The 26,164-nt window shown below is 44.9% G+C and overlaps 1 protein-coding gene across 5 annotated transcripts in view; it reads left to right on the top strand.

The window, feature by feature from the left end:
• HTR1E (5-hydroxytryptamine receptor 1E) overlaps positions 1 to 26,164 on the top strand; it is a 398,512-nt gene that overhangs the window by 96,825 nt on the left and 275,523 nt on the right. For 2 of the 5 annotated variants that reach the window (XM_073589626.1, XM_073589625.1), the window contains exons 1-2: positions 326 to 3,350; positions 10,004 to 10,096. The exons of 2 other annotated variants lie outside the window; for them this stretch is intronic. The gene's annotated coding sequence lies outside the window, so the exon portion shown is untranslated. Of the gene's footprint in view, positions 1 to 325; positions 3,351 to 10,003; positions 10,097 to 26,164 lie in introns of those variants that run through there. One more of the 5 variants, XM_073589624.1, reaches the window with a different exon arrangement.

Genomic DNA, 26,164 nt, shown 5'->3' with positions numbered 1-26,164 from the left:
TTGGCAAATTCAAAAAAGTTCATTTTATTTCTTATTAATGTACACTCTGCACCCCGTCTTGACTGAAAAAAATGAATGTAGAAATTTTTGCAAATGTATTAAATTAGAAAAACTGAAATATCACATGGTCATAAGTATTCAGACCCTTTGCTCAGTATTGAGTAGAAGCACCCTTTTGAGCCATGAGTCTTCTTGGGAATGATGCAACAAGTTTTTCATCCCTGGATTTGGGGATCCTTTGCGATTCATCCTTGCAGATCCTCTCCAGTTCCATCAGGTTGGATTGTGAACGTTGGTGGACAGCCATTTTCAGGTCTCTCCAGAGATGATCAATTGGGTTTAGGTCAGGGCTCTGGCTGGGCCAGTCAAGAATGGTCACAGAGTTGTTCTGAAGCCACTCCTTTGTTATTTTAGCTGGGTGCTTAGGGTCATTGTTTTGTTGGAAGGTAAACCTTCGGCCAAGTCTGAGGTCCAGAGCACTCTGGAAGAGGTTTTCATCCAGGATATCTCTGTACTTAGCTGCATTCATGTTTCCTTCAATTTCAACCAGTCGTCCTGTCCCTGCAGCTGAAAAAACACCCCCATAGCATGATGCTGCCACCACCATGTTTCACTGTTGGGATTGTATCGGGCAGGTGATGAGCAGTGCCTTGTTTTCTCCACACATACCACATAGAATTATCACCAAAAAGTTCTATCTTCGTCTCATCAGACCAGAGAATCTTATTACTCATAGTCTGGGAGTCCTTCATGTGTTTTGTTTTTTAGCAAACCCTATGTGGGCTTTCATATGTCTGGCACTGAGGAGACGCTTCCTTTGGGCCACTCTGCCATAAAGGCCCAACTGGTGGAGGGCTGTAGTGATAGTTGACTTTGTGGAACTTTCTCACATCTCTCTACTGCATCTCTGGAGCTCAGCCACAGTGATCTCGGGGTTCTTCTTTACATCTCTAACCAAGGCTCTTCTCCCACAATTGCTCAGTTTGGCTGGACAGCAAGGTCTAGGAAGACTTCTGGTGGTCCCAAACTTCTACCATTTAAGGATTATGGAGGCCACTGTGCTCTTAGGAACCTAGAATACTGCAGAAATTCTTTTGTAACCTTGGCCAGATCTGTGCCCTGCCACAATTTTATCTCTGAGCTCCTTGGCCAGTTCCTTTGACCTCATGATTCTCATGTGGTCTGACCTGCACTGTGAGCTGTTAGGTCTTATATAGACAGGTGTGCGTGGGTCGCCCTCCCAGGGCAGTGGGGTACTCGGTACCGGGCCGGTATCTCAGAGGGAAGTGTCACAGTAGCGGTGACCCGGTCCGTGGCCCTGGGCGCCCATGTAAAAGGGATTAAGTGATGGAATAAAGTTTATGAGTGAATGATTCGTGATGCCACCTGTGGTGTTCGGCAATTAAGATGTTAAGCTGACGCTGCAGACAGATCCCCTGGGACAGATGGTGTGGTGCAGTTATGATGTTGTGGCCCTCCACAGGTAGGGCAGTAATCCCAGGGCAGTGAGGATAGGTGTTGAGGAAGAGGGTGCAGTGTCTGGCACAGAGATGTAGCAGTGCTGATGGAGTTGCAGGAAGAAGGGAATGACACAACAGGGTGCAGTTTGTTTACCTTTTCTTTGCTTGGCAAATGCAGTCCAGGGTCCAGATTACAGATGGCACAGGAGCTGGCTAGCCTCGAAGCAACTTAGGAATCTCTCTAGGCAGATGGGTTGTGTAGTCTCCTTCCTAGCGCTTAGTTTTAGGTACTTGCAGTACTGTTACACTGAAGTTCCACTTGTTTATTCTCTTTTGAACTCCCTTGTATGGCAGACAGCTGTAGCCTTCCTTTTCTGGCTCACACATCGCTGTTGTGCCTCCGAGTCTTATGTGGGAATAGAGCATTTACAGCTTCCTATTCCTCTGGTTTCTGTTGCAGGACCATCAGTGTCCGTACAGCCTTGGAGACCGGGCTCCAGATCATGCTCCAGATCATGCGCTATAGCTGGGAATAAGCCTGAACTCTCTGCTCAGTCTCCCAGCTCTTCTCCTCACATCCACACACGTTGCCCTCCTCACACGAACTCCTGAATCTTCCTTCCTGGCCCCCAGAGAGTAGCTCCTCCCCCAGGTTTGGTTCAGAGCTCCCTCTGCTGACCTGGAATGGAAACTGTGTTGTGTGTTGTGGTTAACTGCCAGAGAGATCCTTTATTGCTTCCAAGCATGACATCGCGCTCCCTAGGAGGAAGGCAATGCCACTGTGGCGACCATACTCCTGGGGGCGCCACATGCGCCTTTACAAATATAGTCCTATCAGTTTAATTAAGCACAACTGGACTCCAATAAAGGCGTAGAACCATCTTAAGGAGGATCACAAGGAAATGGATAACATCTGACTTAATTATGAGTGTCTGAGCAAAGGGTATGAATACTTATGACCATGTGATATTTCAGTTTTTCTTTTTTAACACGTTTGCAAAAATTTCTACATTTCTGTTTTTTGTCATTCAAGATGGGGTGTAGAGTGTACATTAATGAGAAAAAAATGAACGTTTTTGAATTTACCAAATGGCTGCAATGAAACAAAGAGTGAAAAATTTAGAGGGGTCTGAATACTTTCTGTACCCACTGTATGGGTGTGTCCATTTCTGCGTGTGTGCAATCTGCAATTGTGTCTGCTAGTGCATGTGCTTCTGTATGTCTTTGTGCTCTTCCAAAGATTTATTATAATTGGGGAGAAATTTTAGCAGACAGTATGGAGAAAATGTGTGAAGAAACAGTATAGAGAAAACAGGGAGAGGGGAATGGGTGCGAGAACAGAAGGGGGATGTATGAGGAGACATTATGGAGAGTGAGAGGAGAGTAAGAGGAGACAGCATGGAGGGAGAAAAGTGTGAGGGGACACAGAACACAGACTAGGTAGTGTGAGGGGAGGTATAGAGAAGGGGCAGAATGGGGGGACAGTATGCTGAAGAGAGGTAGTGTGATGAGGGAGCACAATATAGAAACTGGGAAGTATAGGGGAGACACCGTGTGAGAGGACAGTGAACAGGAGGCCCAGTATAGAAAAGAGAGGACAGTGTGTAGGGCATGTACCATAAGAGGGATAGTGTGGGTGATATTTTGTGCAGGGAGCATTGTGAGCGTTAGTAGTCTATACAGCGGGTCAGTGTAGGGCAGATATATTTATTCAGGAGCATTATAATGATACTGCTATTTTTAGGGGCGTCATGTTGGGATCTGCTGCTGAAGACCAGAGAAGATGGAGGTCTGCGGACAAAAGCTGTGTATGAGAAGAGTCATCATGTCATCTGAACAAGATGGAGATGAGAAGGAAGAGAAAGACTTTAATCAGAGAAGGTGTCTGAGGTAAGATACCTGGATGTAAATGCTTATTTGTGATCCAATCTGTGTCTCATCAGTGCTGTGGTTCCTGTATGATCTACAGTCTGATGATGACAACAACTCCCGGTATCTCGATTGTTAAGGACATACTGGGAGTTGTAGGTTCATGCGATACAAAGGTATATAGTAGAGTTGAGCGACTTTGGTCGGATCGGGTTTCATGAAACAAAATTTGTTTCAGATGAAACTCGTCCGACTAGGGCAAAAAAAGTCGGAGTTTCGTCCGAAACCCGACCCCAATGCAAGTCAATGGGAAATAAAAGTCGGCATTGAGCGGACGGAACTCCGACTTTTTTTGCCCTAGTCGGACAAGTTTCATCTGAAACAAATTTTGTTTCATGAAACCCGATCCGACCAAAGTCGCTCAACTCTAGTATATAGGGCTGAGCTGACATTACAATTGCTGTACCTCATACTGATTGTGATTCAGGTATTGTATTCACGTACAGGCGTGTCTGCATGTATGTCTGTGTGTTAGGCATCAGGTTTCATCTCCTGCACAGGAGGAATCCCAAGCCTTGCCTTCTGCGGTCTCCCATTCATTCCCAGCCGCAGAGGAGGCTGCTCAGCAGAAACGTCAATCCCGGCATCTTGCTGAGGCTAGTGCTGTCAGTTTGGTTACTGCTGCCACCTCTGGTCCAGCTATAGCAATCCGCACTTAACCAGCAGAAAGCATCACCTGGGACTAAGTCCCTCTTTCAGCCTACTGAGCATGCCCGTGGGACAACATCTCATTGGAGGTCGGGGATCACATGCTCAGGTCCTATTGTGGCTCAAATTGGACCACTGGGAAGGTCCCGGAAGGCTGCAGCTATAAAAAGTTTGCATGGCCGCTCAGTCGTGCGCTAGTACAGACCATGAGGTGTGTGTCTTGTATGCACGTATGATTGTCTCTGGTGAATGAATCCTTATGAAAACCCTACCCTTGGTATGCATGTGTTGTTCAGCCCTGCCTGATAGCGCTGAGGCTGATAGCGCAGGTAGGGGACAGAGTCAGTTCCAGCGACAGCGCCAAGTAGTGGCATTGGCTATGCCCTACTGTGCACTCAGTCAGCACAAGGCACTACAGTACTGCATCTACAGCAGCATCCCTCAGAGCGGCGCCATGCGCAAATAATGCGCTTTCCTTGCCTAAGCTTAGGCTGGTTAGTGGCGTCTGCCAAAGCGGCACTGCACGCACATAGTGCGGTCAATCTTTTATTGGTCTTTTCCTGGCACCGCAGTTGCAGCGCCGAATGCTAGTGGATCTAGAGGACTCTAACCTCGTGTCCTTGGGGCAGGGTCCTATGACCAAAGCACTAGTTAGTGTTCACTCTGCAGTATCGCGGCCCTGTGACGCAACAGGGTTCGCCTCCTACATACCGGGTGAAGTTAACCCCGTGTGTTTGTTATACCGCCATTTATGTCCGTCATTACCAAGCAGCAGTTAACATCTCTGCACGGTGGACCCCGGGCTGCGAATGCACCTTTATACCACCTTCTTATTTACTTGGTGCGTTCCGCTAGCCCTAACACGGTGTATCTGGAATTATATGTATTTTTGCAAGATATGTGTATGTAACAGTGTATTGTGTGATGTAAAAACTGTTAGGGCTGGTGGAACGCACCAAATAATAAAGATGGTAATAAGGTGCGTTTGCAGCCCGGGGTCCACCGTGCAGGGGTGGTAACCTGCTGCTCAGTAATGTCGGATGCTATATGGCGGTATACTATAGAAACACACGCGGGTTATCGTCACCCGGTGTACGGGGTGGACTCTGCTTCACAGAGCCACACTACCGCTGAACATAAACGCCGGAGCCTGTTTGTGCTCACAGAGCTCGGCTAAAAGAGCGCACAGTGTACGGCCACAGAACGCTACCCAAAGGACATGGGGTTAGAGTCCCTCTAGGCCCACTGAACGCGTGACATCGCTGCCACAAGCGCCGCTAAAGACGCTGGCAGTGGAGTGTGGAGCACATGCACTGAGGTGTGCTGGATCACTGGTGAGGACAAATGTCTGACTCAAACCCTGAGACACCTACACAACACATGCATACCAAGGGTAAGGGTTTCATAATGAGTCAGTCACCAGATACATTCATACGTGCACACATCTCTCACACCTTATAGTCTGTAAATACAGTCTATCCTAGCGCATGGGCGAGCGGCCATGCAAACCATTTATAGCCACGGGCGTCCGGGACCTTCCTGGCATCTCGGATGGGCCAATCCGAACACGAGCAGGACCTGAGCACGTGACCCTCGATCTCCAATGGGAGATCACTCCACGGGCATGCTCAGTGGCCCAACATGAGGACTTAGGCCCTGGAGAATCTCGCTGCTGAGCAGCCTGCATTGTCATAGCGGTGCCAGAGGTGGCAGCAGCAAGCAAACCCACGGAGTTGGCCTGGGCATAGTGCTGGGACCAACAAATCTGCTGAGCAGGCTCCACTGTGGCTGAAGAAGAATGGGAGACCATTGGGTGCAAGGCTCTGGTTTCCTCCTGTGCAGTGGCAGGAACCCGACACCTAACAAAAACATTCATATGTTTGCGGCACATTTACTAAATCTATTAGGGCTCTTCCACATGTGTTGGGGAGTTCCATTTGTCTTTCCATGTTTAGGAAAAGATGTGAAATTTTCTAACCTTATCATAGCTGTCACCTTAGGGATGTGATTGTATGGAGCAGGTTCAGGAGCTGAGCCTGCTCCATACCAGGCAGATGTCGGCTGTGATACATAACCGGCATCTGCCTGTAATAGCAGTGATCAGAGCTCACCTTGATTGCTTTTGTTTTAAGTATTTAAATGCCCTGTCAATTACTGACAGCGGCATTTAGAAGGTCGGTGCCTGCACTCACTTGCACCCATCAGTCTCCTGTAACACAGTTGCTGGTTGCTGATGGTTGTTGTGTGTTGCTGCCATGTTAGTCATTCAGTGAAACCCAGCCTGAGTTTGGGCTCCCTGGATGATGTCACAATCACAGTGCCGGGACGTTATTAAAGCACGCTCGCTTTGTAGTTAGCGGTGACTGTAATGTCTCCCTCCTTGCACCAACCCCATCACAGGAAATGAGTTGTGTCAAGGAGAATAAAGCTTAATTTTCTCCCTGTAGCCAACACTTTTCCATTAAGCAGGCTAACCAGGCTTTAAACCCCATTTACCTGCAGATTAACCCTTTATCTGCAGATAAAGTGTTTCTCAAGGTGACAGGGACTTTGTCAGTAAAGAATCACTGTTCAAACTAAGTCCTGCAGCTCGGTGCTTCATGGCGTGGCCAATCATGTACATTCACCTTGCCATCTGTTTGTATTCCATCATTCTCTACCTCCATTAATTTGATTGACAGCTCTGGTTCCATAGCGTAGAGTCAGATAAGGATGGAGATGGATGGAAAACAAGCAGGTGGAAAGGTGTATATAAATGATTGGCCGCCATGATAATCTAAGCTCCTCTGCTTGGTTTGAACAGTCATTCTCTGCTGATAGAGAGCCTTTAAAGAAGTGTCCAATACACCTGAAGGATTTCATTCTAACGCAAAACACCCAGCATTATAAATGAGAATATACAGTATCAGTATAATGACGGCATGATCCTCCTCCAGAGCGGGTCCACTGTGGGATACAAGCAGCCGGAATCCCAGAGTGGACTCGCTATTGTGACGCTACCCTACAGGTGGTATCCAGGGATTCTTTTACAGGGAATCTGTCACTAATTTCATGGTGTCTTAACTAAGGGTAATAAACTAGTGATAGATCCCCATAGCAGAATGCTGGATCACTCAGTTGTACCAAAGTCATATATTAGAAGCTCCAGGGCATAATGAGGAGTCCTGAATATTCATGAGTTCCTGACTTTCTCCACCCCCACTGCTATTTCAGTTTAAAAAAAACAAACCTGTAAATCAGGGGCTGGGTCTAGTGAAAGCCGGAAGATCAGGAACATCCGGACTCATCATTTGCTGCTGCCAGAAACTTATTTTCCTAATGAGGTATATTACAAATATGACTAACATCCCTGTTCATATATTATATAAAAAATGTTTATGGTATTTGCAGAGTGGGCCCCTAGAATTAATTCCCCTGGTGGACCCTAGGCACCCCAGTCCGACCCTGAGTACAGGCATCTTTTGACGCGTTTCGAGTGACAAGCTCTTTGCTTCATGTACCTTGGAAAATAAAATGCACTTTTTTGGACTTCATCTGTGAGCTGGATTTTTCTGCCTTCTCATATGTATTCACCCCTTTTGCAATGAAGCCCCTAAAAATTTCTGTTGCAAGCAATTACCTTCATAAGTCACATGCTTTGTGAAAGGAAGTCCACCCATGTACAATGTAAGTGTCACATGGTCTGTCAGTATATATATACACCTTTCCTGAAAGGCCACAAAGCTGCAAGAGGCACCACTAACCAAACAACACTATGAAAACCAAGGAGATCCCCAAACAAGTCAGGGACAAAGTTGTTGAGAAGTACAAGTCGGTTCTAGGTTTTAAAAAAATGTTCCACGCTCTGATTCTTCCCTGGAGCACCATCAAATGGAAAGAACATGGCACCACAACATACCTGCCAAGAGAGGGTCACCCACCAAAACTCTCAGCCCAGGCAAGGAGGGCATTAATCAGAGAGGCAACACAAAGATCAAAGATAACCCTGGAGGAGCTGCAGAGTTTCCAAGCAGAGACTGGAGTATCTGTCCATATCAACCCAGTAAGCATTACACGCCATAGGAGGTGGCCTTTATGGAAGAGTGGGCAGAAAAAAGCCTTTACTTACACACAAAAATTGTAAGGCTTGTTTTGAGTTTGCCAAAAGATGTGGGAGACTCCCCAAATGAATGGAGGAAGGTGCTGTGGTCAGAAGCGACCAAAATTGAACTTTTTGGCCATCAAGGTAAACGCTTTGTCTGGTGCCAAACCAACACAGCTCATCACCCCAATAACACCATCCCCACAGTGAAACATGATGGTGGCAGCATCATGCTGTGGGGATGTTTTACAGCAGCATGTACAGGGAAAATAGTCCTGGGCGACGGAAAGATGGATGGTGTGAAATACAGGGATATTCTTGAGCAACAAACAAACTTATTTGGCATTGGTTTAACCCCTTAACAACTGCTTATACACCTTTTAACTGTGGCATTCAAGGCGCATTATTCCTCAGTGCTGAGAAATAAGGGTATAGAACCCCCCAGCATTGGAAAATCAACATGATTCGGGTCAGTTTTTAACAGCGATCACAAAAAAGTCTGATTTTCCATTCATTTCTCTGATATAATCTAACATACCAGAGGAAAGAGAAATGGGGTCCCCTGAGCCCCCCGGCACCTCCACCATCCCTGAACCATTCTGCGCTGTCCCCCAACCCTCCGTGTCTTCTTCCTGGAAGAAAATGGTGGATGCATGCGCAGTGCGCCCGCTGAGATCTGACGACTGGTGCCTGGTAACAGTAGGAAATTTTTACTATTGATTCATTTTGATCACTGTGACAGACCCTATCACAGTGATCAAAATAAAAAATAGTAAATCAAACCCCCCTTTGTCATCCCCTTAGTTAGGTATAAAAAATAATAAAATAAAAAAATATATTTTTTCCATTCTTTACAGTTAGGGTTATGGTTGGGGCTAGGGTAAGGGTTAGGATTAGGCTAGGGTTAAAGTTGGGGCTAGAGCTAGGGTTAGGGTTGGGTTAGGATTGGGGCTAGGGTTAAGGTGGAGGTTAGAGCTACGGTTAGGGTTCGGCTAGTGTTAGGGTTTGGGCTAGGGTTAGGGTTGAAGCTAGTGTTAGTGTTGTGTTGGCATTACGGCTGTGGTGTTATGGTTAGGGTGGTGATTAGGGTTATGGTTGTGGTTAGGGTTGGGATTAGGGTAAGGGGTGTGTTTGGGTTAGGGTTGGAATTAGAAATAGGGTTTTCCACTGTATAGGTACATTAGGGGAGCAACCATTGATTCCAGCCAATTTTGGGTTCAAAAAGTCAACAGTAGCTTTCCCCTACATATGGGGTATCAGTGCACTAAGGAGAAATTGTGCAACAAATTTTCTGTCCATTTTCTCATGATACCCTTGTGAAAATAAAATAGTTTGGGTCTAAAGTAGCTTTTTTGCTTTAGTTCTCGTGAAGCACCTGAAGGGTTAATAACTTTGTTGAATATGTTTTTAAGCACCTTGAGTGGTGCAGTATTTAGAATGGTGTCACTTTTGAATATTTTCTCTCATATTGACCCCCCAAACTCACTTCAAATGTGAGGTGGTCCCTAAAAAATTGGTTTTGTAAATTTTGTTGGAAAAATGAGAAATCGCTGGTCAACTTTTAAACCATATAACATCCTAATAAAAAAAAAGTTTCCAACATTGTGCTGATGTAAACTTGATATGTGGGAAATGTTATTTGTTAACTATTTTGTGTGACACGACTCTTTAATTCAAGGGTACGAAAATTATTAAAAGTTTGAAAATTGCTAAATTTTCTAAATTTTTGTCAAATTTCTTTTTTTGTAAATAAACGCAAGTCATAGCGCAGAAAATTTACCATTAACATGAAGTACAATATGCCACGAATATGTTTCATAGTTTCGTTGCAGAAGAAACTTGCGAGATTAGATTATATGGGGTAATTCAACTTTTATCTTCACAGAACATGAGGTACATGCATCAGCTTCTTAATACAGCATAACAGGAAGTCTGAAGGATCTTTCTCCAGAGAGAAAGTGAAACCAAAGTACAACAGGTATTTACATTACATTCAACTAAGCATATAACAGTAACAACATCGCCATCTATTGTCAGAAAAGTGTAAACTCCTCCTGCACACAAATAAGTTTGTATCTGTTACATATCTGCCAACAGAAAAAACATTCTCGAAATCAGTGGGATAAGTTGAAGCGCTCTAGAGCTATAACCTCATAAAAAGACAGTGGTCAGAATTGTAAAAATTGGCTTGGTCATCAAGTACCAAATTGCTAAGGGGTTAAAGAGAATCCCTCACCAAGTAAAACATGTCCAGTGGCCAGTTTTTGCTTTTGTTATTCCAGCTGCCGTCCTAAGTATTCCGTTTTGTTTTGTTGTTTTTTTTTTTTTAAAGTCGGTGACACAATTCCAGAAATATATACCATTTTATTAACTGCTGGCTTCTATGATCTTTTTACAAAGGGGCATGGCTTGCAAGATACTCTGGGGTTGTCTTTAGACTGCTCTGCACTATTAATCTGTAAGCAACACCCCCTTAGTAAAGACCATAAAAAATCGGATTAAATAAAAAAAGCCCATATATCGGAAACTGTATGGTGAAATAAAAGAAAATACTCTGCCACTTTTGAGCTGGTAAGAGGTTCTCTTTCATAATCATAACATTCTATTTGCTCAGTGGAGATTTTGCATTGGGGCCCGTAAGCTTCAAGTTACTCCACTGTAGTTACTAACATATTCTGCACTGTTCATTCTATTTCTGAAGTCCAGCTTTCTTGCTCTGTCTGTACTATCCAGACAGCACTCCTATCTATAAGACTGATACAGGTGAAGGGGCATGTGACCAGCCACATTATTTAGCCTTCTTCATATTGCCTCTACTAGTACCTTTCCCATGACAGCATGAGAAACACTGTCAGCTCTGATTGACGGTAAGATTATTACAGACAGAGTGCCAGCAGCTGTGACTGGTGGTGATAAATTTATCTGAGGTCACAGAGGCATCAGCTGATGAGAGAGTAATAGGTGCAGCTGATGGGAGGATTTCTTAGCCTATGCTATAGATAAATTTTTTAAAAAAAAATGACGTGGTGACTTTTTATTTTTGACAAACAGCATGGCGTGCTGCAACCCTCAGCTGTCACCTTTATCCTGGCTGGTTATCAAGAATAGAGGGGTCCCCACATGCCATTTTTATTAAATATTTAAATAAGTCATTTGAAAAAATGGTGTGGGGACCCCCCATTTTTCACAACCAGCCAAGCTAAAGTAGACACCTGTGAACTGGTATTTTTAGGCTGGTAAGGGGCCATAGATATTGTCCCCCAGCCTAAAAATAGCAGTCCGCAGCCACCCCAGAAAAGGCTCATCCATTAGATGAGCCAATTCTGGCCCTTTGCCCGTCTGTTCCCACTTGACCTGTGGCGGTGGCAAGTGGGGTTCATGGGTTGATGTCACCTTAGTATTTTCAGGTGACATCAAGCACAGCAGTTAGTAATGGAGAGGGGCCAATAAGACACATATTCATTACTAACCCCATAGTCATACTGTAAGTAAAAATACAAACCGTTTTACAAATTTATTTTAAAATAACAATCACCGTTTACGACCATTCCATGGAAGCCCTAGTCCCCTGTAAAAAAAACAGAAAATAATAAACAAAAATATTCACCTAATGCCCATTCCATTGAAGCACTCATCTCCTGTAAAAAAGCAAAAATAAAAAACACTATATCTCACCTGTCTGACATACAGTCCCACACCGTAATCCTTATCTGCGATAATTGGATTTCAACCTGGATAGTGCCAAGATTCGACCCTCCAGGCTTAAAACCACAGGAGAATGAGCTGCTGCAAGTGCAGCGTCAATGACTAGCGCTGACGTCATCGAGGTTAGTGCAGGTCACTGAGGCTCCATTCTCAGCAGCCAGGCCAATGAACTGAGGTGACCTCAGTGAGATCACCATTAGTAGCATGAGAAAAAGTTTCAGGATGCAGCGCTGAGCTCAGTGAGTTCACTGCAGTTCACCTTGAGAAATGTTTACCTCCGATCACAGTTGCTGGCTCATGCTGTTATCTAACAGCATGGGAACCATAACTCTCTGACCGACGGTAATGATCTTACCGCCTATCAGAGGTAGTGTTTGCCGCACTGTCATGCAGATGACAGCGTGGCAAACAGATGTTCAGGCCCCCATTCAGCCGAATGGGGTCCGGATCTGGGTTTTGATATTGTTCTTGTAACTGAAATGAACTTTTTTTTTTTTTAATTGTTTGGCTGAACCCAAACATCCAGCGGTTTGCCCATCACTACTAATGTCCAAATGTCATGTTAAAGTTATCCGATTCTCTTGCATAAGAGAATTGTGTCACAGGTGTGGAGAAGGTATCTTCATCTTCTCGATTCTCTGTGTTTGCAGTAATTGGATTGCACTTTGATGAGATCGGAGCAGATTGCGATGTTTCACACGCACCCATAGACTTGTATAGGTGCATACAGTGCGAATATCAGATGCACTCGCAGCATGCTGCAAGTGATTTCTTATGCTGAATCGGCATGAAAAAATAATCTCTGATCTCCTCTGATATTCCCATATGTCAAACAAATTACCAGTCGGTGGAGTAGATTCTAAGAAAACCAACAGACTCCGCATTCAGGATCTGCATGTTTTTGAGTCTGTAAATTAGAATAATTAATTGAAAGTCTGTGTGTTCAATAGAATATCAGTGTGGAGTTGAATTAGTGAGGTCAATCATTCTGTGAAGAAACAATTGTGAATCAGGTGGCCCTTATTTAAGGGTGAAGCAAGGACATGTTGTACATGCATTTCTCCTTGAAAGCCTGAGAAATATGGGTCTTTCAATACATTGTTCAGAAGAACAGCGTACTTTGATTAAAAAGTTGATTGGAGAGGGTAACCCTTATAAAGAAGTTCAGATTATGATAGACTATGCAGCTAAAATGATCTCCAATGCTTTAGAATGGAAAGCCAAACCAGAGAGATGTGGAAGAAAACAGAAGACTGTCATTCGAATGGAAGAATTGTCAGAATGGCAAAGGTTTGGCCAATGATCAGCTCTAGGATGATCAAAGACAGTCTCAAATTACCTGTGAGGTCTGTGACAGTTAGAAGACACCTGTGTGATGCTAATCTCTTAGCAAGAAATCCCTGCAAAGTCCCACCGCTAAAAAAGACATGTATTGAAGCAGATACAATTTGTCAAAGAACATATCAACTGATCTAAAGAGAAATGGAGAACCATTTTGTGGACTGATGAAAGTAAAATTGTTCTTTTTCGGTCCAAAGGCCGCAAAGAGTTCGTCAGACAACCCCCACAGTACACTCTCAAGACAGTGAAGAATGGTGGTGCGAGCTTCATGATATGGGCATGTTTCTCTTACTATGGTGCCGGACCTATTTACCGCATACCAGGGATCATGGACCAGTTTGTATATATTAAAATACTTGAAGAGATCATGTTACCTTATGCTGAAGAGAATATGATCTTGAAATTGGTGTTTCAACAAGACAACGACCCTAAACACACCAGTAAATGAGCAAAATCTTGGCTCCAGTCAAAACAAAATTGAGGTTCTAGAGTGGCCAGCAATGTTACGTGTCAAAAGGGATACAAAAGTGAAACGCGCGTCAGGGGTGACATGTGGCTCCAGGGCAACCAGGCACCATACTACATGGGTAAGCACTAAAAGCATTAGCTTAATTTGATCTTTTTGGCTGTCAGTTTGGGTGTATATTGAGGGCTGGTCCCTATATGTATGCAACGCCATTGTAACTACTTTTTACCTATGGTCACTATTGGTGGTTATAATATTTAAGATTTATAGAATATTGCATAATTGTTATCATCTTTATGTGCCATTAAGATAATATTTGCCTGTGAATTGTCATGGATATACATTATAACATCTAGGGTCACATGTGAAAAATTAATTGTTTTTATTGTATCTTTGTAAATTTATATAATTTTATTTGTAATAATTAAAAGTAATTTTTTTAAAACACAATTTTATGTATAGCACTCCTTTTTCTTCTTTTTTTTAATATATTTTTTAGAATAGCCCAATGTTCATTTTTTGTTTTCTGTAAAGCAGTTACAAATTATATACATTTCTCCATGTTTTGAATTTAAAAAACTGTGTGCAATGTTCCCAATGCATGGAAATAAAAACTAGTATTAAGATTTAGTGATTAACTCATGTTTTTGAACACATTGCTATTATTTTGAACACTACAGTACATTGGTGTGCATCTCCAATAGCCTAAAATTGTATAACTAACATAAAGCAAAAGGACTGCTGTCCTCTATATAACCATCAGCGATTGTATTATGTAATGTCTAATGGCAGAGGAACAACTCGCTATTAAACAGAAAAAGAACTTCCCCAACATGTTTCACTCTTACAGGCTTCATCTTGATTGAGGCCTTTGAGGAAGGATAGGCAGTCCTTTTGCATCATGCTAATGATACAATTTGAGGCTATTGGAGCTGTACACCTATGTAGCTACAAATAGTTAGATCTAGCTAGTATATTACAACTGAATGTAATATACTAGCGTAGCAATTTGATCGCTTGGGATTCATTTAAACATAGCTAGGATCAATAAGGAACCCAGTGTAATTTTAATATGCACTTTAACCCCTCTCTGACATTAGACATACTATTCCGTCCATGTGACCTGGGACTTAATTCCCATGGACTGAATAGTAGGAATAGTACATCATATGTGATCAGCTGCGCTCTCAGGGGGAGCACGGCTGATTGCGGCCGGGTATCAGCCGATTATTACAGCTGACACCCAGCACTAAGTGCCAGGAGTGGTTACGGACCGCTCCCGGCACTTTAACCCCGGAACACTGCAATCAAACATGATTGCAGCATTCTTGGAGCAGGCAGAGGGGCTATTAGCTGTGATAACCCCTCTGCCTTTGGATTGGAGACCCTGCAACATGACGTGGGGTCCGGATCGCTGCCATGGAGACCTGATGTTGTCACGATGACATCCGGGTCTCCACTACTGAGAGACTTTCTGCCATGTGCAGTGATGACCAGGAAGTCTCTCAGGTCAGTGTGCAACTGAGGTATCCCTGTAATCGTACTGACCCGAAGAATAAAACTGCTTTATCAATTTTCCTACACGCGGAACGGTGTGAACGCCCCCCCCAAAAGAAATTCATGAAATGCTGGTTTTTGTTCATTCTGCCTCACAAAAATCGGAATAAAAAGCGATAAAAAATGTCATGTGCCCAAAAATGGTACCAATAAAAACGTCAACTCATCCCGCAAAAAACAAGACCTGACATCACTCTGTGGGCCAAAATAAGGAAAAATAATAGCTTTCAAAATGTGGTGATGCAAAAACTAATTTTTTTCAATAAAAAGCATCTTTTAGTGTGTGACAGCTGCCAAACACAAAACCTGCCATAAAAACCTGTTATAAATAATAAATCAAACCCCCTTTATCACCCCCTTAGTTAGGGCAAAGTATTAAAATAAAAAATGCATTTATTTCCATTTTCCCATTAGGGTTAGGGCTACGGTTAGGGTTAGGGCTAAAGTTAGGTTAGGATTACGGTTGGGATTAGGGTTAGGGTTTGGATTAGGTTTAGGGGTGTGTTAGGGTTAGGTTTGTGGTTAGGGTTATGATTAGAGTTGGGATTAGGGTTAGGGGTGTTTTGGTGTTATGGTTGGAGTTAGAATTGGGGGGTTTCCACTGTTTAGGCACATCAGGGAGTCTCCAAATGCGACATGGCGTCTGATCTCATTTCTAGTCAATTTTGCATTGAAAAGTCAAATGGTTCTCCTTCCCTTCCAAGCTCTGTCATGCACCCAAATAGTGGTTTACGTGCATATATGGGGTATCCGCATACTCAGGACAAATTGTACAACAACGTTTGAGTCCAATTTCTCCTGTTATCCTTGGTAAAATAAAACAAATTGGATCTGAAGCAAATTTTTGTGAAAAAAGTTAAATGTTCATTTTTTATCATTTCAAAAATTCCTGTGAAGCACCTGAAGGGTTAATAAACTTCTTGAATGTGGTTTTGAGAAACTTCAGGGGTGCAGTTTGTAGAATGATGTCACTTTTAGGTATTTTCTATCATATAGACCCCTCAAAGTGACTTCAAATGTGATGTGGTCCCTAAAAAAAAAATGGTGTTGTAAAAATGAGAAATTGCTGGTCAACTTTTAACCCTTATAACTTCCTAAGAAAAAAAATTTTGGTTCCAAAATTGTGCTGATGTAAAGTAGACATGTGGGAAATGTTATTTAGTAACTATTTTGAGTGACATATTTCTATTTTATGGGCATGAAAATTCAAATTGGGAAAATTGGGAAATTTTCACCAAATTTCCATTTTTTTTTCACAAATAAACGCAAGTCCTATCAAAGAAATTTTACCACTATCATGAAGTACAATATGTCGCGAGAAAACATTGTCAGAATCACCAGGATCAATGGAAGCATTCCAGAGTTATTACCTCATAAAGGGACAGAATTGTAAAAATTGGCCTGGTCATTAACATGCAAACCACCCTAGGGGGTGAAGGGGTTAAACATCTGCCAGCAGGTTATATATCTCCAAAGTATGATCCTAATAATCAGCATAATGCTTTGGTGCAGCCAAACATACAGCTAAAATGATTTTTATATATCCTTCTCTGTATTTCAATCAGTGATCTGCGGTGCGATGGGCATGTACGGATCAAATTCAGCAACTGCTGTGAGTTCGCTCACCAGGTTTGATCAATCAAAGGCGGACTGTCAACATTAGCGACCTCAAAGCATGCTTCCTGTTTGGTCTGTACATAGTCATCGAGGCTGCATAGCGCTGATTGCCAGACAGAGAGTGGTCTAAAAAGATAATTTTTAGCATTATCCTTGGCTGCAGGGGTACACAGAGCAAATTGCTAGGATCCTAATTAGGAGGCAAAGATGCTGGCAGCAGTTTAATAACAGGAAACCTGATGATAGATTTCCTTTAAATTTACAGTAGAAGAGAAGGAAAAAAATATTAATTACATGTTCATGGGAGCTCCCAAAGCCTAGAACTTGTTGTATAACCTACTGTTTTTACTAGACTGTAACATAAAGCCAGTGGCAAAAATATTTTCTGCTTGTATTACCAATTTTAGTCACACAGTATTTCTTCCACTTTAGAGAAAATACAGTTTACGTAACAAATATGTTGTTTTGAACATGTTCACTCACTCAGACGGGTAGCGGTGAAAGGAAAGAACTTACAAATAGAGACACCATGCCCGCACCCTACTGATCCCTGTTCAGACTAGGAATTTCCATAACCACATAAAAAACACCTCCTCAGACCTGGCCCCCTAAAAGGTCGTCAAAGGACCCCTGCACAGTGTAGGCTTTTCTCTCCATACAGGGACATCAGCTTACTTACTGACCCAGTCCTTGTCATGGTCTCCAGTCACTTCCTGGTGTGCATGCTGCACTGTGCCTCGGTGGCATGCCTAGTGCACAAGTGTTCTTAAAGCACACATGGTAAATGCCCGCAGCTGGGAAGCATTTAGTGAATGTCACCTGCTAGGTGTCTCCCAGCCAATAGCTGGGAGACATCTTGTATAAAAGGCACCCTCCCCAATAGGGAGCGGCCTGAGCATCCCCTTTAGTTCCTGTTAGGTGGTATAGTGTTGCAACTGTATGTTGCCAGGTTCCCGTCCTTAGTCGTATCCTGAGTCCCAGTAGCCTAATATAGTTAGAACGTGTTCCTTTGACCTCTTTGGTGTCCATTCCCTAAAACTGCACTGGTGGTACCTGAACTGTTTCCTGAGACCAGTGTGTATAATTTGTCCCTGTGGCCATCCTGTCGGCACAGTCTGAACCCGTCCCTGTTTCTGTCCTGTCTGCTAACCGGATGCTGCACAGTCTGAACCTTACCCTGTGGCTGTCCTGTTAGCACAGCCTGAACTTGTGCCAGAGGCTGTCCTGTCTGCACAGTCTGATCCTGAACACAGTATGATTGAAAAAAGACACTGGTACATAAATGTAATGGGGTATAAATACATCCATAATGCATGATCCAATCTGCCTTAAAGAGCAACTTTTATGCCTGATCATGAGTGTTGAACGAATGGTTCAACATTAAGTACAAGAATTTTATTTTTGACATAGTGACTAAGGCAGGGATCCTCAACCTGTAGCTCTGGAGTCACATGTGACTCGCGATCCCATGAATTGTGGCTCACGGCAGTGCATTAGTTGCAGGACTAACAAACAGGTATGAGGAGCACATCTCAAAATGGTGAATTTTGTGAGTAGCCCTGCATATAAGAGCAGATGTGGATGCACATATACTGGTCTTGGGGGTTTAGAGATAATTTAAGTATCATATGCTGAATACAGGATGGCAATACCTGTCAGAGGAGGTGCTTGAAGCTGGATGTGACAGTGTGTTGGGAGTAATTGATGTAAGAATGCTGAATATGTGTATTGTAGGAACCCCTGGAACTTGGTATACTGCTTCGGGATGATTTCTGTGGAAAAGCTCTGGTAATTATTATACCCATAATGAGGGCTTTGGTTGCCACTATTGTGAGGGGGCAGGAGCTGGATGTGGTTCATGACCCTCTCTCGGAGCTGAATGTGTCTCCCGATCCTCCTTTAAAGCTGAATGTGACCCTCAACATCAGAAAGGTTGGGGACCACTGGTCTAAGGGGTAACATCTCTCCTTGTGGAGAGGGACCTACCTGACTTGTTAGTGTAAGGCGACTTATAGGCCATGCAATACTCCTCTGGTAAATTAAATATGTAACTTGCCTCTTCAGAGAGGAGAATAACTTGAACTTTAGTGCCGCCTATTGGAAGTAGCAATCCTGAAAGTCAATATCAACCCTTTTATAAGCCTCGCCATATGACTTGGGATAAAAATTAATCCAGAATCTCAATCTGCTTCAGGGTGCTGTCCCTCCTCAGTACAAAGCATGACATTTGAATTGGCTGTATGAAAGGCTTCTGTCTGGACTCTAAGGGGTAAGGCTAGTTTCACACTAGCGTTCGGCAGAGCTACAGAGAGCTGTGTAGTTCCCCCGTTAAGCCCTGCCCACTGCCACACCTCTTCCTTCAGCTCCGCCTACATCAGCATGGGTCCTGCGTACACTATCTTTAACATTGGGTACGCAGGCCATGCGAATGTATGCAGATGCCTGCGCATGCGCCGTTTTGACGCTGCGCTGAGCTGCACAAAACCCAACATGTTGCATTTTGAACGCTGTGCCGACCGCAACAACATGCAACATGTTGCGTTCAGTGCAGCGTCAAAATGACGCATGCGCAGGCATCCTCATACATTCGCATGGCCTGCATACCCAATGTTAATGATGGGGTACGCAGGACGCATGCTGACGTAGGCGGAACTGAAGGAAGAGGTGCGGCAGTGGGCGAGGCTTAACGGAGGAACTACGCAGCCCTCAGCAGCTAATGTGAAACTAGCCTAACATCTTTTAAAGGAAAGGTGCCGCAATTTTATATAATTTGCAAAAAAAGAGTAAGTAACAAAACATGTTGTTAAAGCAAATGTTGTACTAACTAGGATTTATGGTTTGTTTGTAATAATGTTTTAATGTAGCCACTGGGCGCTGCCATCTTGATTTGCAGATCTGTGGAGGAGTCATACAGTCTGCAAATATGGCCGTCCCAGGACATAGGAGACTGCGGTCGGCTCCCGACCCCACATTGCAGCCTCATTAGCAGTGAACTGGGCACGCCCCTGTGGGCTGCACCATTCACTGCTGTAGGTGTGGCTGGGCGCCATTTTACTGTAGCCCAGTGCTATCTGCTGAGCTCCACTTTCTGCACCGTGCTTCCTGCTCCAGCTCCACTGTCCTCCTGCTCTGTCTCCGCCTCCTCACTCACACACAGCCCCAGTGATCTCCGGTAATCTGACACCTTTGCTTTTATGAGAGCTTTTATGGCTGTCTGAGGAGGACAGTGACATATACAGCCCATAGTCTAGTGTATAATTGGGGGGGGCTGGAAGTTTCACCAGTGTGGGCATATCTGTAATACTGTCTCCTGTGATACTGCCTGCTGAGCCGTGTATCTAATCCTCTCCTGTGTGATACTGACTGCTGAACCGTGTATCTAATCTCCTGTATGATACTGACTGCTGAACCATGTATCTAATCCTCTCCTGTGTGATACTGACTGCTGAGCCGTGTATCTAATCCTCTCCTGTGTGATAGTCTGCTGAGCCGTGTATCTAATCCTCTCCTGTGTGATACTGACTGCTGAACCGTGTATCTAATCCTCTCTTGTGTGATACTGACTGCTGAACTGTGTATCTAATCCTCTCCTGTGTGATACTGACTGCTGAGCCGTGTATCTAATCCTCTCCTGTGTGATACTGTCTGCTGAGCCGTGTATCTAATCCTCTCCTGTGTGATAGTCTGCTGAGCCGTGTATCTAATCCTCTCCTGTGTGATACTGACTGCTGAACCGTGTATCTAATCCTCTCTTGTGTGATACTGACTGCTGAACCGTGTATCTAATCCTCTCCTGTGTGATACTGACTGCTGAACTGTGTATCTAATCCTCTCCTGTGTGATACTGTCTGCTGAGCCATGTATCTAATCCTCTCCTTGTGATACTGACTGCTGAGCCGTGTATCTAATCCTCTCCTGTGTGATAGTCTGCTGAGCCGTGTATCTAATCCTCTCCTGTGTGATACTGACTGCTGAACCGTGTATCTAATCCTCTCTTGTGTGATAGTCTGCTGAGCCGTGTATCTAATCCTCTCCTGTGTGATACTGACTGCTGAACCGTGTAACTAATCCTCTCGTGTGATACTGACTGCTGAACCGTGTATCTAATCCTCTCCTCGTGATACTGACTGCTGAGCCGTGTATCTAATTCTCTGCCATGTGATACTGCTCTCCTGAAATACTCTGTGCTAGAGTTGAGCGACTTTTGGTTTTTTAGGGTCGTGTTTCGTTTCGTGAAACCCGACTTTTCCAAAAGTCGGGTCGAGCAAGATCGTCCGATTATAGGGAAAAGTCGGGGTCGTCCCGAAACACGAAACCCAATGTAAGTCAATGGGGAATAAAAGTCGGCAGTGAGAGGAGGACAGGAAACACACCTACAGTGCCCATTTGAATGCCAAAAGCATCAATTCTTCTTTCTTAAGCTTGTCAACCTTAATTAACTTCATAATACAAGTTACGCACTGAAAAATGGGGGTTATTTGGCTACAAACTGTGGGGGGGGAGGGCTGGCTCCAGGTTTTCATGTGCCCTGGGCGAAAGAGCGCCCCTTTAGCACATACCACAACTCATCATGCTCCGATACGGCAGAGAAATAGCGGTATAGTACAATGAAAAATACCTCACTTTTTACATCTCATGACGAGGCCCATCTATTTCTCCATACAGAATCATTGGTCCCATATAATGTTTGAAACAGTATATGATGAGCTCCACATAATGCTACAGTATATGTTGGTCCCCATGGATGAAGCTCCACTGTCTTATGGGCCCAAATAATGCTCCAAACATAATGGGCCCCATTTCTAATGCTCTAGTGTATAATGGGCCCTGTAAATGCTGCTCCAGTGTCTGATGTCCACCTTTGGAATGTTCCAGTGTATGGTGGGCCCCATCTATCATTCTCCAGAGTATAGTGCTCCCCAAAAATTGCTGTCCCAACATTGAAAACAATCAAATAAGTCTCCTCGCTAGGGAATCCCTGTACTTGTCTGGACAGGTGCTGTAGCTTGCTTAACAGCTCGCCAGCCGTTCTCACGCCCAGTATGGATTACACGTGATTGCACAAAGGTGAGAAAGGGTACTGTATCCCCAGATAACATGTATGGATAGCGTACACATTCAAAATATATGTCTCAGGAGGCAGGCTCAGACGGTGTTAGGCCCAGTATGGATTGCACGTGATTGCACAAAGGTTAGAAAGGGTACCGTATCCCCGGATAACATGTATGGATAGCGTACACATTCAAAATATATGTCTATACAGCATGAGGCAGGCTCAGATGGTGTTAGGCCCAGTATGGATTGCACGTGATTGCACAAAGGTTAGAAAGGGTACCGTATCCCCGGATAACATGTATGGATAGCGTACACATTCAAAATATATGTCTATACAGCATGAGGCAGGCTCAGATGGTGTTAGGCCCAGTATGGATTGCACGTGATTGCACAAAGGTTAGAAAGGGTACCGTATCCCTGGATAACATGTATGGATAGCGTACACATTCAAAATATATGTCTATACAGCATGAGGCAGGCTCAGACGGTGTTAGGCCCAGTATGGATTGCACGTGATTGCACAAAGGTTAGAAAGGGTACCGTATTCCTGGATAACATGTATGGATAGCGTACACATTCAAAATATATGTCTCAGGAGGCAGGCTCAGATGGTGTTAGGCCCAGTATGGATTGCACGTGATTGCACAAAGGTTAGAAAGGGTACCGTATCCCTGGATAACATGTATGGATAGCGTACACATTCAAAATATATGTCTATACAGCATGAGGCAGGCTCAGACGGTGTTAGGCCCAGTATGGATTGCACGTGATTGCACAAAGGTTAGAAAGGGTACCGTATCCCTGGATAACATGTATGGATAGCGTACACATTCAAAATATATGTCTCAGGAGGCAGGCTCAGACAGTGTTAGGCCCAGTATGGATTGCACGTGATTGCACAAAGGTTAGAAATGGTACCGTATCCCCGGATAACATGTATGGATAGCGTACACATTCAAAATATATGTCTATACAGCATGAGGCAGGCTCAGACGGTGTTAGGCCCAGTATGGATTGCACGTGAATGCACAAAGGTTAGAAAGGGTACGGTATCCCCGGATAACATGTATGGATAGCGTACACATTCAAAATATATGTCTATACAGCATGAGGCAGGCTCAGACGGTGTTAGGCCCAGTATGGATTGCACGTGATTGCACAAAGGTTAGAAAGGGTACCGTATCCCTGGATAACATGTATGGATAGCGTACACATTCAAAATATATGTCTATACAGCATGAGGCAGGCTCAGACGGTGTTAGGCCCAGTATGGATTGCACATGATTGCACAAAGGTTAGAAAGGGTACCGTATCCCTGGATAACAAGTTTGGATAGCGTACACATTCAAAATATATGTCTCAGGAGGCAGGCTCAGATGGTGTTAGGCCCAGTATGGATTGCACGTGATTGCACAAAGGTTAGAAAGGGTACCGTATCCCTGGATAACATGTATGGATAGCGTACACATTCAAAATATATGTCTCAGGAGGCAGGCTCAGACGGTGTTAGGCCCAGTATGGATTGCACGTGATTGCACAAAGGTTAGAAAGGGTACGGTATCCCTGGATAACATGTATGGATAGCGTACACATTCAAAATATATGTCTATACAGCATGAGGCAGGCTCAGACGGTGTTAGGCCCAGTATGGATTGCACGTGATTGCACAAAGGTTAGAAAGGGTACCGTATCCCTGGAAAACATGTATGGATAGCGTACACATTCAAAATATATGTCTCAGGAGGCAGGCTCAGACGGTGTCAGGCACAGTATGGATTTGACGGCCCAGATTACACAGCGGAGGAGCAGGGAGAGGTAAAGATTGCAAATGCTGGGGCCCTGCCCAAGCAAGGGGGGCCCACTCGTGGGCGTCGGTACTGGCACTGGGCCCCTCATAGTACAGCGGTGTGTCTGACGGCGGGTGTGCACCACCACCGTCAGAGACACTTGATTGCACTATGAGGGACCCTGTGCCAGTGCCCGCGCCCGCGCCCAAGAGTCGGCCTACCCACCTGTCCAGGGCAACGGCACTCGCACGGTGTCGTACGGTAGGTGGTGACCCCGGCCATGGGGGGGGAGGCAGCACAGTTAGGGAGTTTTAGAAAGTGGCATATGTTGATGTTGGACATTCAGCTGATGCAAAAGGCGAAATAGGTGAAGTACCAGGAAGAGGTGGACCAAAGCAAGCCATTTTTCTGTCACCCTATGTGTCATCAGGGGAAGGTGGGACAAAATCCTTGGAAACCCATGCGTGGTTCATTTTAAAGAAGGTTAGATCATCCACATTTTGGGTTGACAGACGGGTCCTTTTTTCTGTCAGGATTGATCCAGCTGCACTGAAGACTCTTTCCGATAGCAAACTTGCAGCTGGGCAAGCGAGCTCCTGTAAGGCATATTGGGCCAATTCAGGCCAGGTGTCCAGTTTAGCGGCCCAATAGTCAAAGGGGAATGACCTGTGTGGGAGAACATCGATATGGGAGGAAAAGTAGTTTGTTACCATAGTTGACAACTGCTGTCTCCTGTCACTTTCCATCGATGCAGTATTACCAGTTGTGTGAGCGGTATTTGAAAAATCAGTCCACAACATTGTCATGAAACCCCTGTCTCCAACGCCACTTCTGCTGTGTGCACCACAAACACCTCTGCCAAGCTGCCCCCGGCCCGTATGGCTCGTGTGAGAACCATCACCGCTGCTGTGTGCTGGGAATGCCTCAAGCAACCGATTTACCAGAGTTGCTTGTTTATTAGCCAATATTAGGTCAAGGTTCTCCTGTGGCATGATGTTTTGTAATTTGCCTTTATAGCGTGGATCCAGGATGCTGGCCAACCAGTAGTGGTCATCGTTCATCATTTTGGCAATGCGGGGGTCCCTTTTTAGGATCTGCAAGGCATAATCTGACATGTGGGCCAATGTTCCCGGTGTCAATGAAGCACTGCGAGTGCTGGGTGGAGGAGCACTTTCTGGCAAATCCACATCCCTCCAGTCACGCACAAACCCTGTACCAGACCTTGCCACGCCAACATTTTCACTTGCCCCACGAGATGCATCCTCCTCCCCTAAGTAATCATCCCCATCATCCTCCTCCTCCTCCTCTTCTTCCTCCACCTCGTCCAGGAGAGGTCCCTGAGCAGACAATGGCTGAATGTCATCAAGGATTCCCTCCTCCTCTTCCTCCTCATTAACATTGGCTGCAGACGCCTGCTCCTTAAGGTGCGTCAAAGTTTGCATGAGCAGACGCATAAGTGGGATGCTCATGCTTAGGATGGCGTCGTCTGCGCTTACCAGCCGTGTGCATTCCTCAAAACACTGAAGGACTTTACAAAGGTCTTTCAGCTTCGACCACTGCACACCTGTCAACTCCATGTCTGCTCTCAAAGTGCCTGGCCGTGTATCCTCCCACAAATGCATTATGGCATGCCTCTGCTCGCACAGCCGCTCCACCATGTGCAGGGTGGAGTTCCACCTTGTTGCAATGTCGATAATGAGGCGGTGGTTGGGAAGGTGGAGCAATCGCTGCAGCTTCTGCATACGAACGGAGTGTACAGGCGACCGGCGGATGTGCGCGCACAGTCTTCGCACCTTCTGGAGCAGGGCTGTTAACTCCGGATAATTTTTGAGGAAGCACTGCACCACCAGGTTCAAGGTGTGAGCCAAGCAAGGTATGTGGCTGAGTTTTGAAAGGGCTATGGCTGCCACAAAATTACGGCCGTTATCACTAACTACCTTGCCTGCCTCAAGATGTACACTGCCCAGCCATGACTCAGTTTGTCGCTTCAAGTACTCTGCCAGCACCTCGGCGGTGTGTCTGTCGCCCAAACACATCATCTGCAACACAGCCTGCTGACGCTTTCCACTAGCTGCTCGATAGGGGGACACATCGTGTGCAACAGTGGCAGCTGCAGATGGAGTTCTAGTACGACTGCGCTCTGTGGACGAGCTTTCGCTTCTGGAGGAGGTGGAGGAGGAGGAGGGTCGAACGCCTACAGCCAACTGTTTCCTATACCGTGGGCTAGGCAGCACTGTCCCACCACCGCTGTCCCCTGTGGACCCTGCATCCACCACATTAACCCAGTGCGCAGTGATGGACACGTAACGGCCCTGGCCATGCCGACTGGACCTTGCATCAGTTGTGAGGTGCACCTTTCCGCTCACTGACTGCTTGAGTGCATGGACAATGCGGTCTTTCACATGATGGTGGAGGGCTGGGATGGCTTTGCGAGAGAAGAAGTGGCGACTGGGTAGGTCATAGCGTGGTACTGCATAGGCCATGAGTTCGCGGAAAGCTGTGCTTTCCACCAACCGAA

This window comes from Dendrobates tinctorius, unplaced genomic scaffold (genome assembly GCF_039654945.1).
Source record: "Dendrobates tinctorius isolate UK_male_01 unplaced genomic scaffold, ASM3965494v1 ptg000111l, whole genome shotgun sequence".
NCBI lineage: Eukaryota > Metazoa > Chordata > Amphibia > Anura > Dendrobatidae > Dendrobates > Dendrobates tinctorius.
This window is presented reverse-complemented; position numbering and strand designations above follow the sequence as displayed.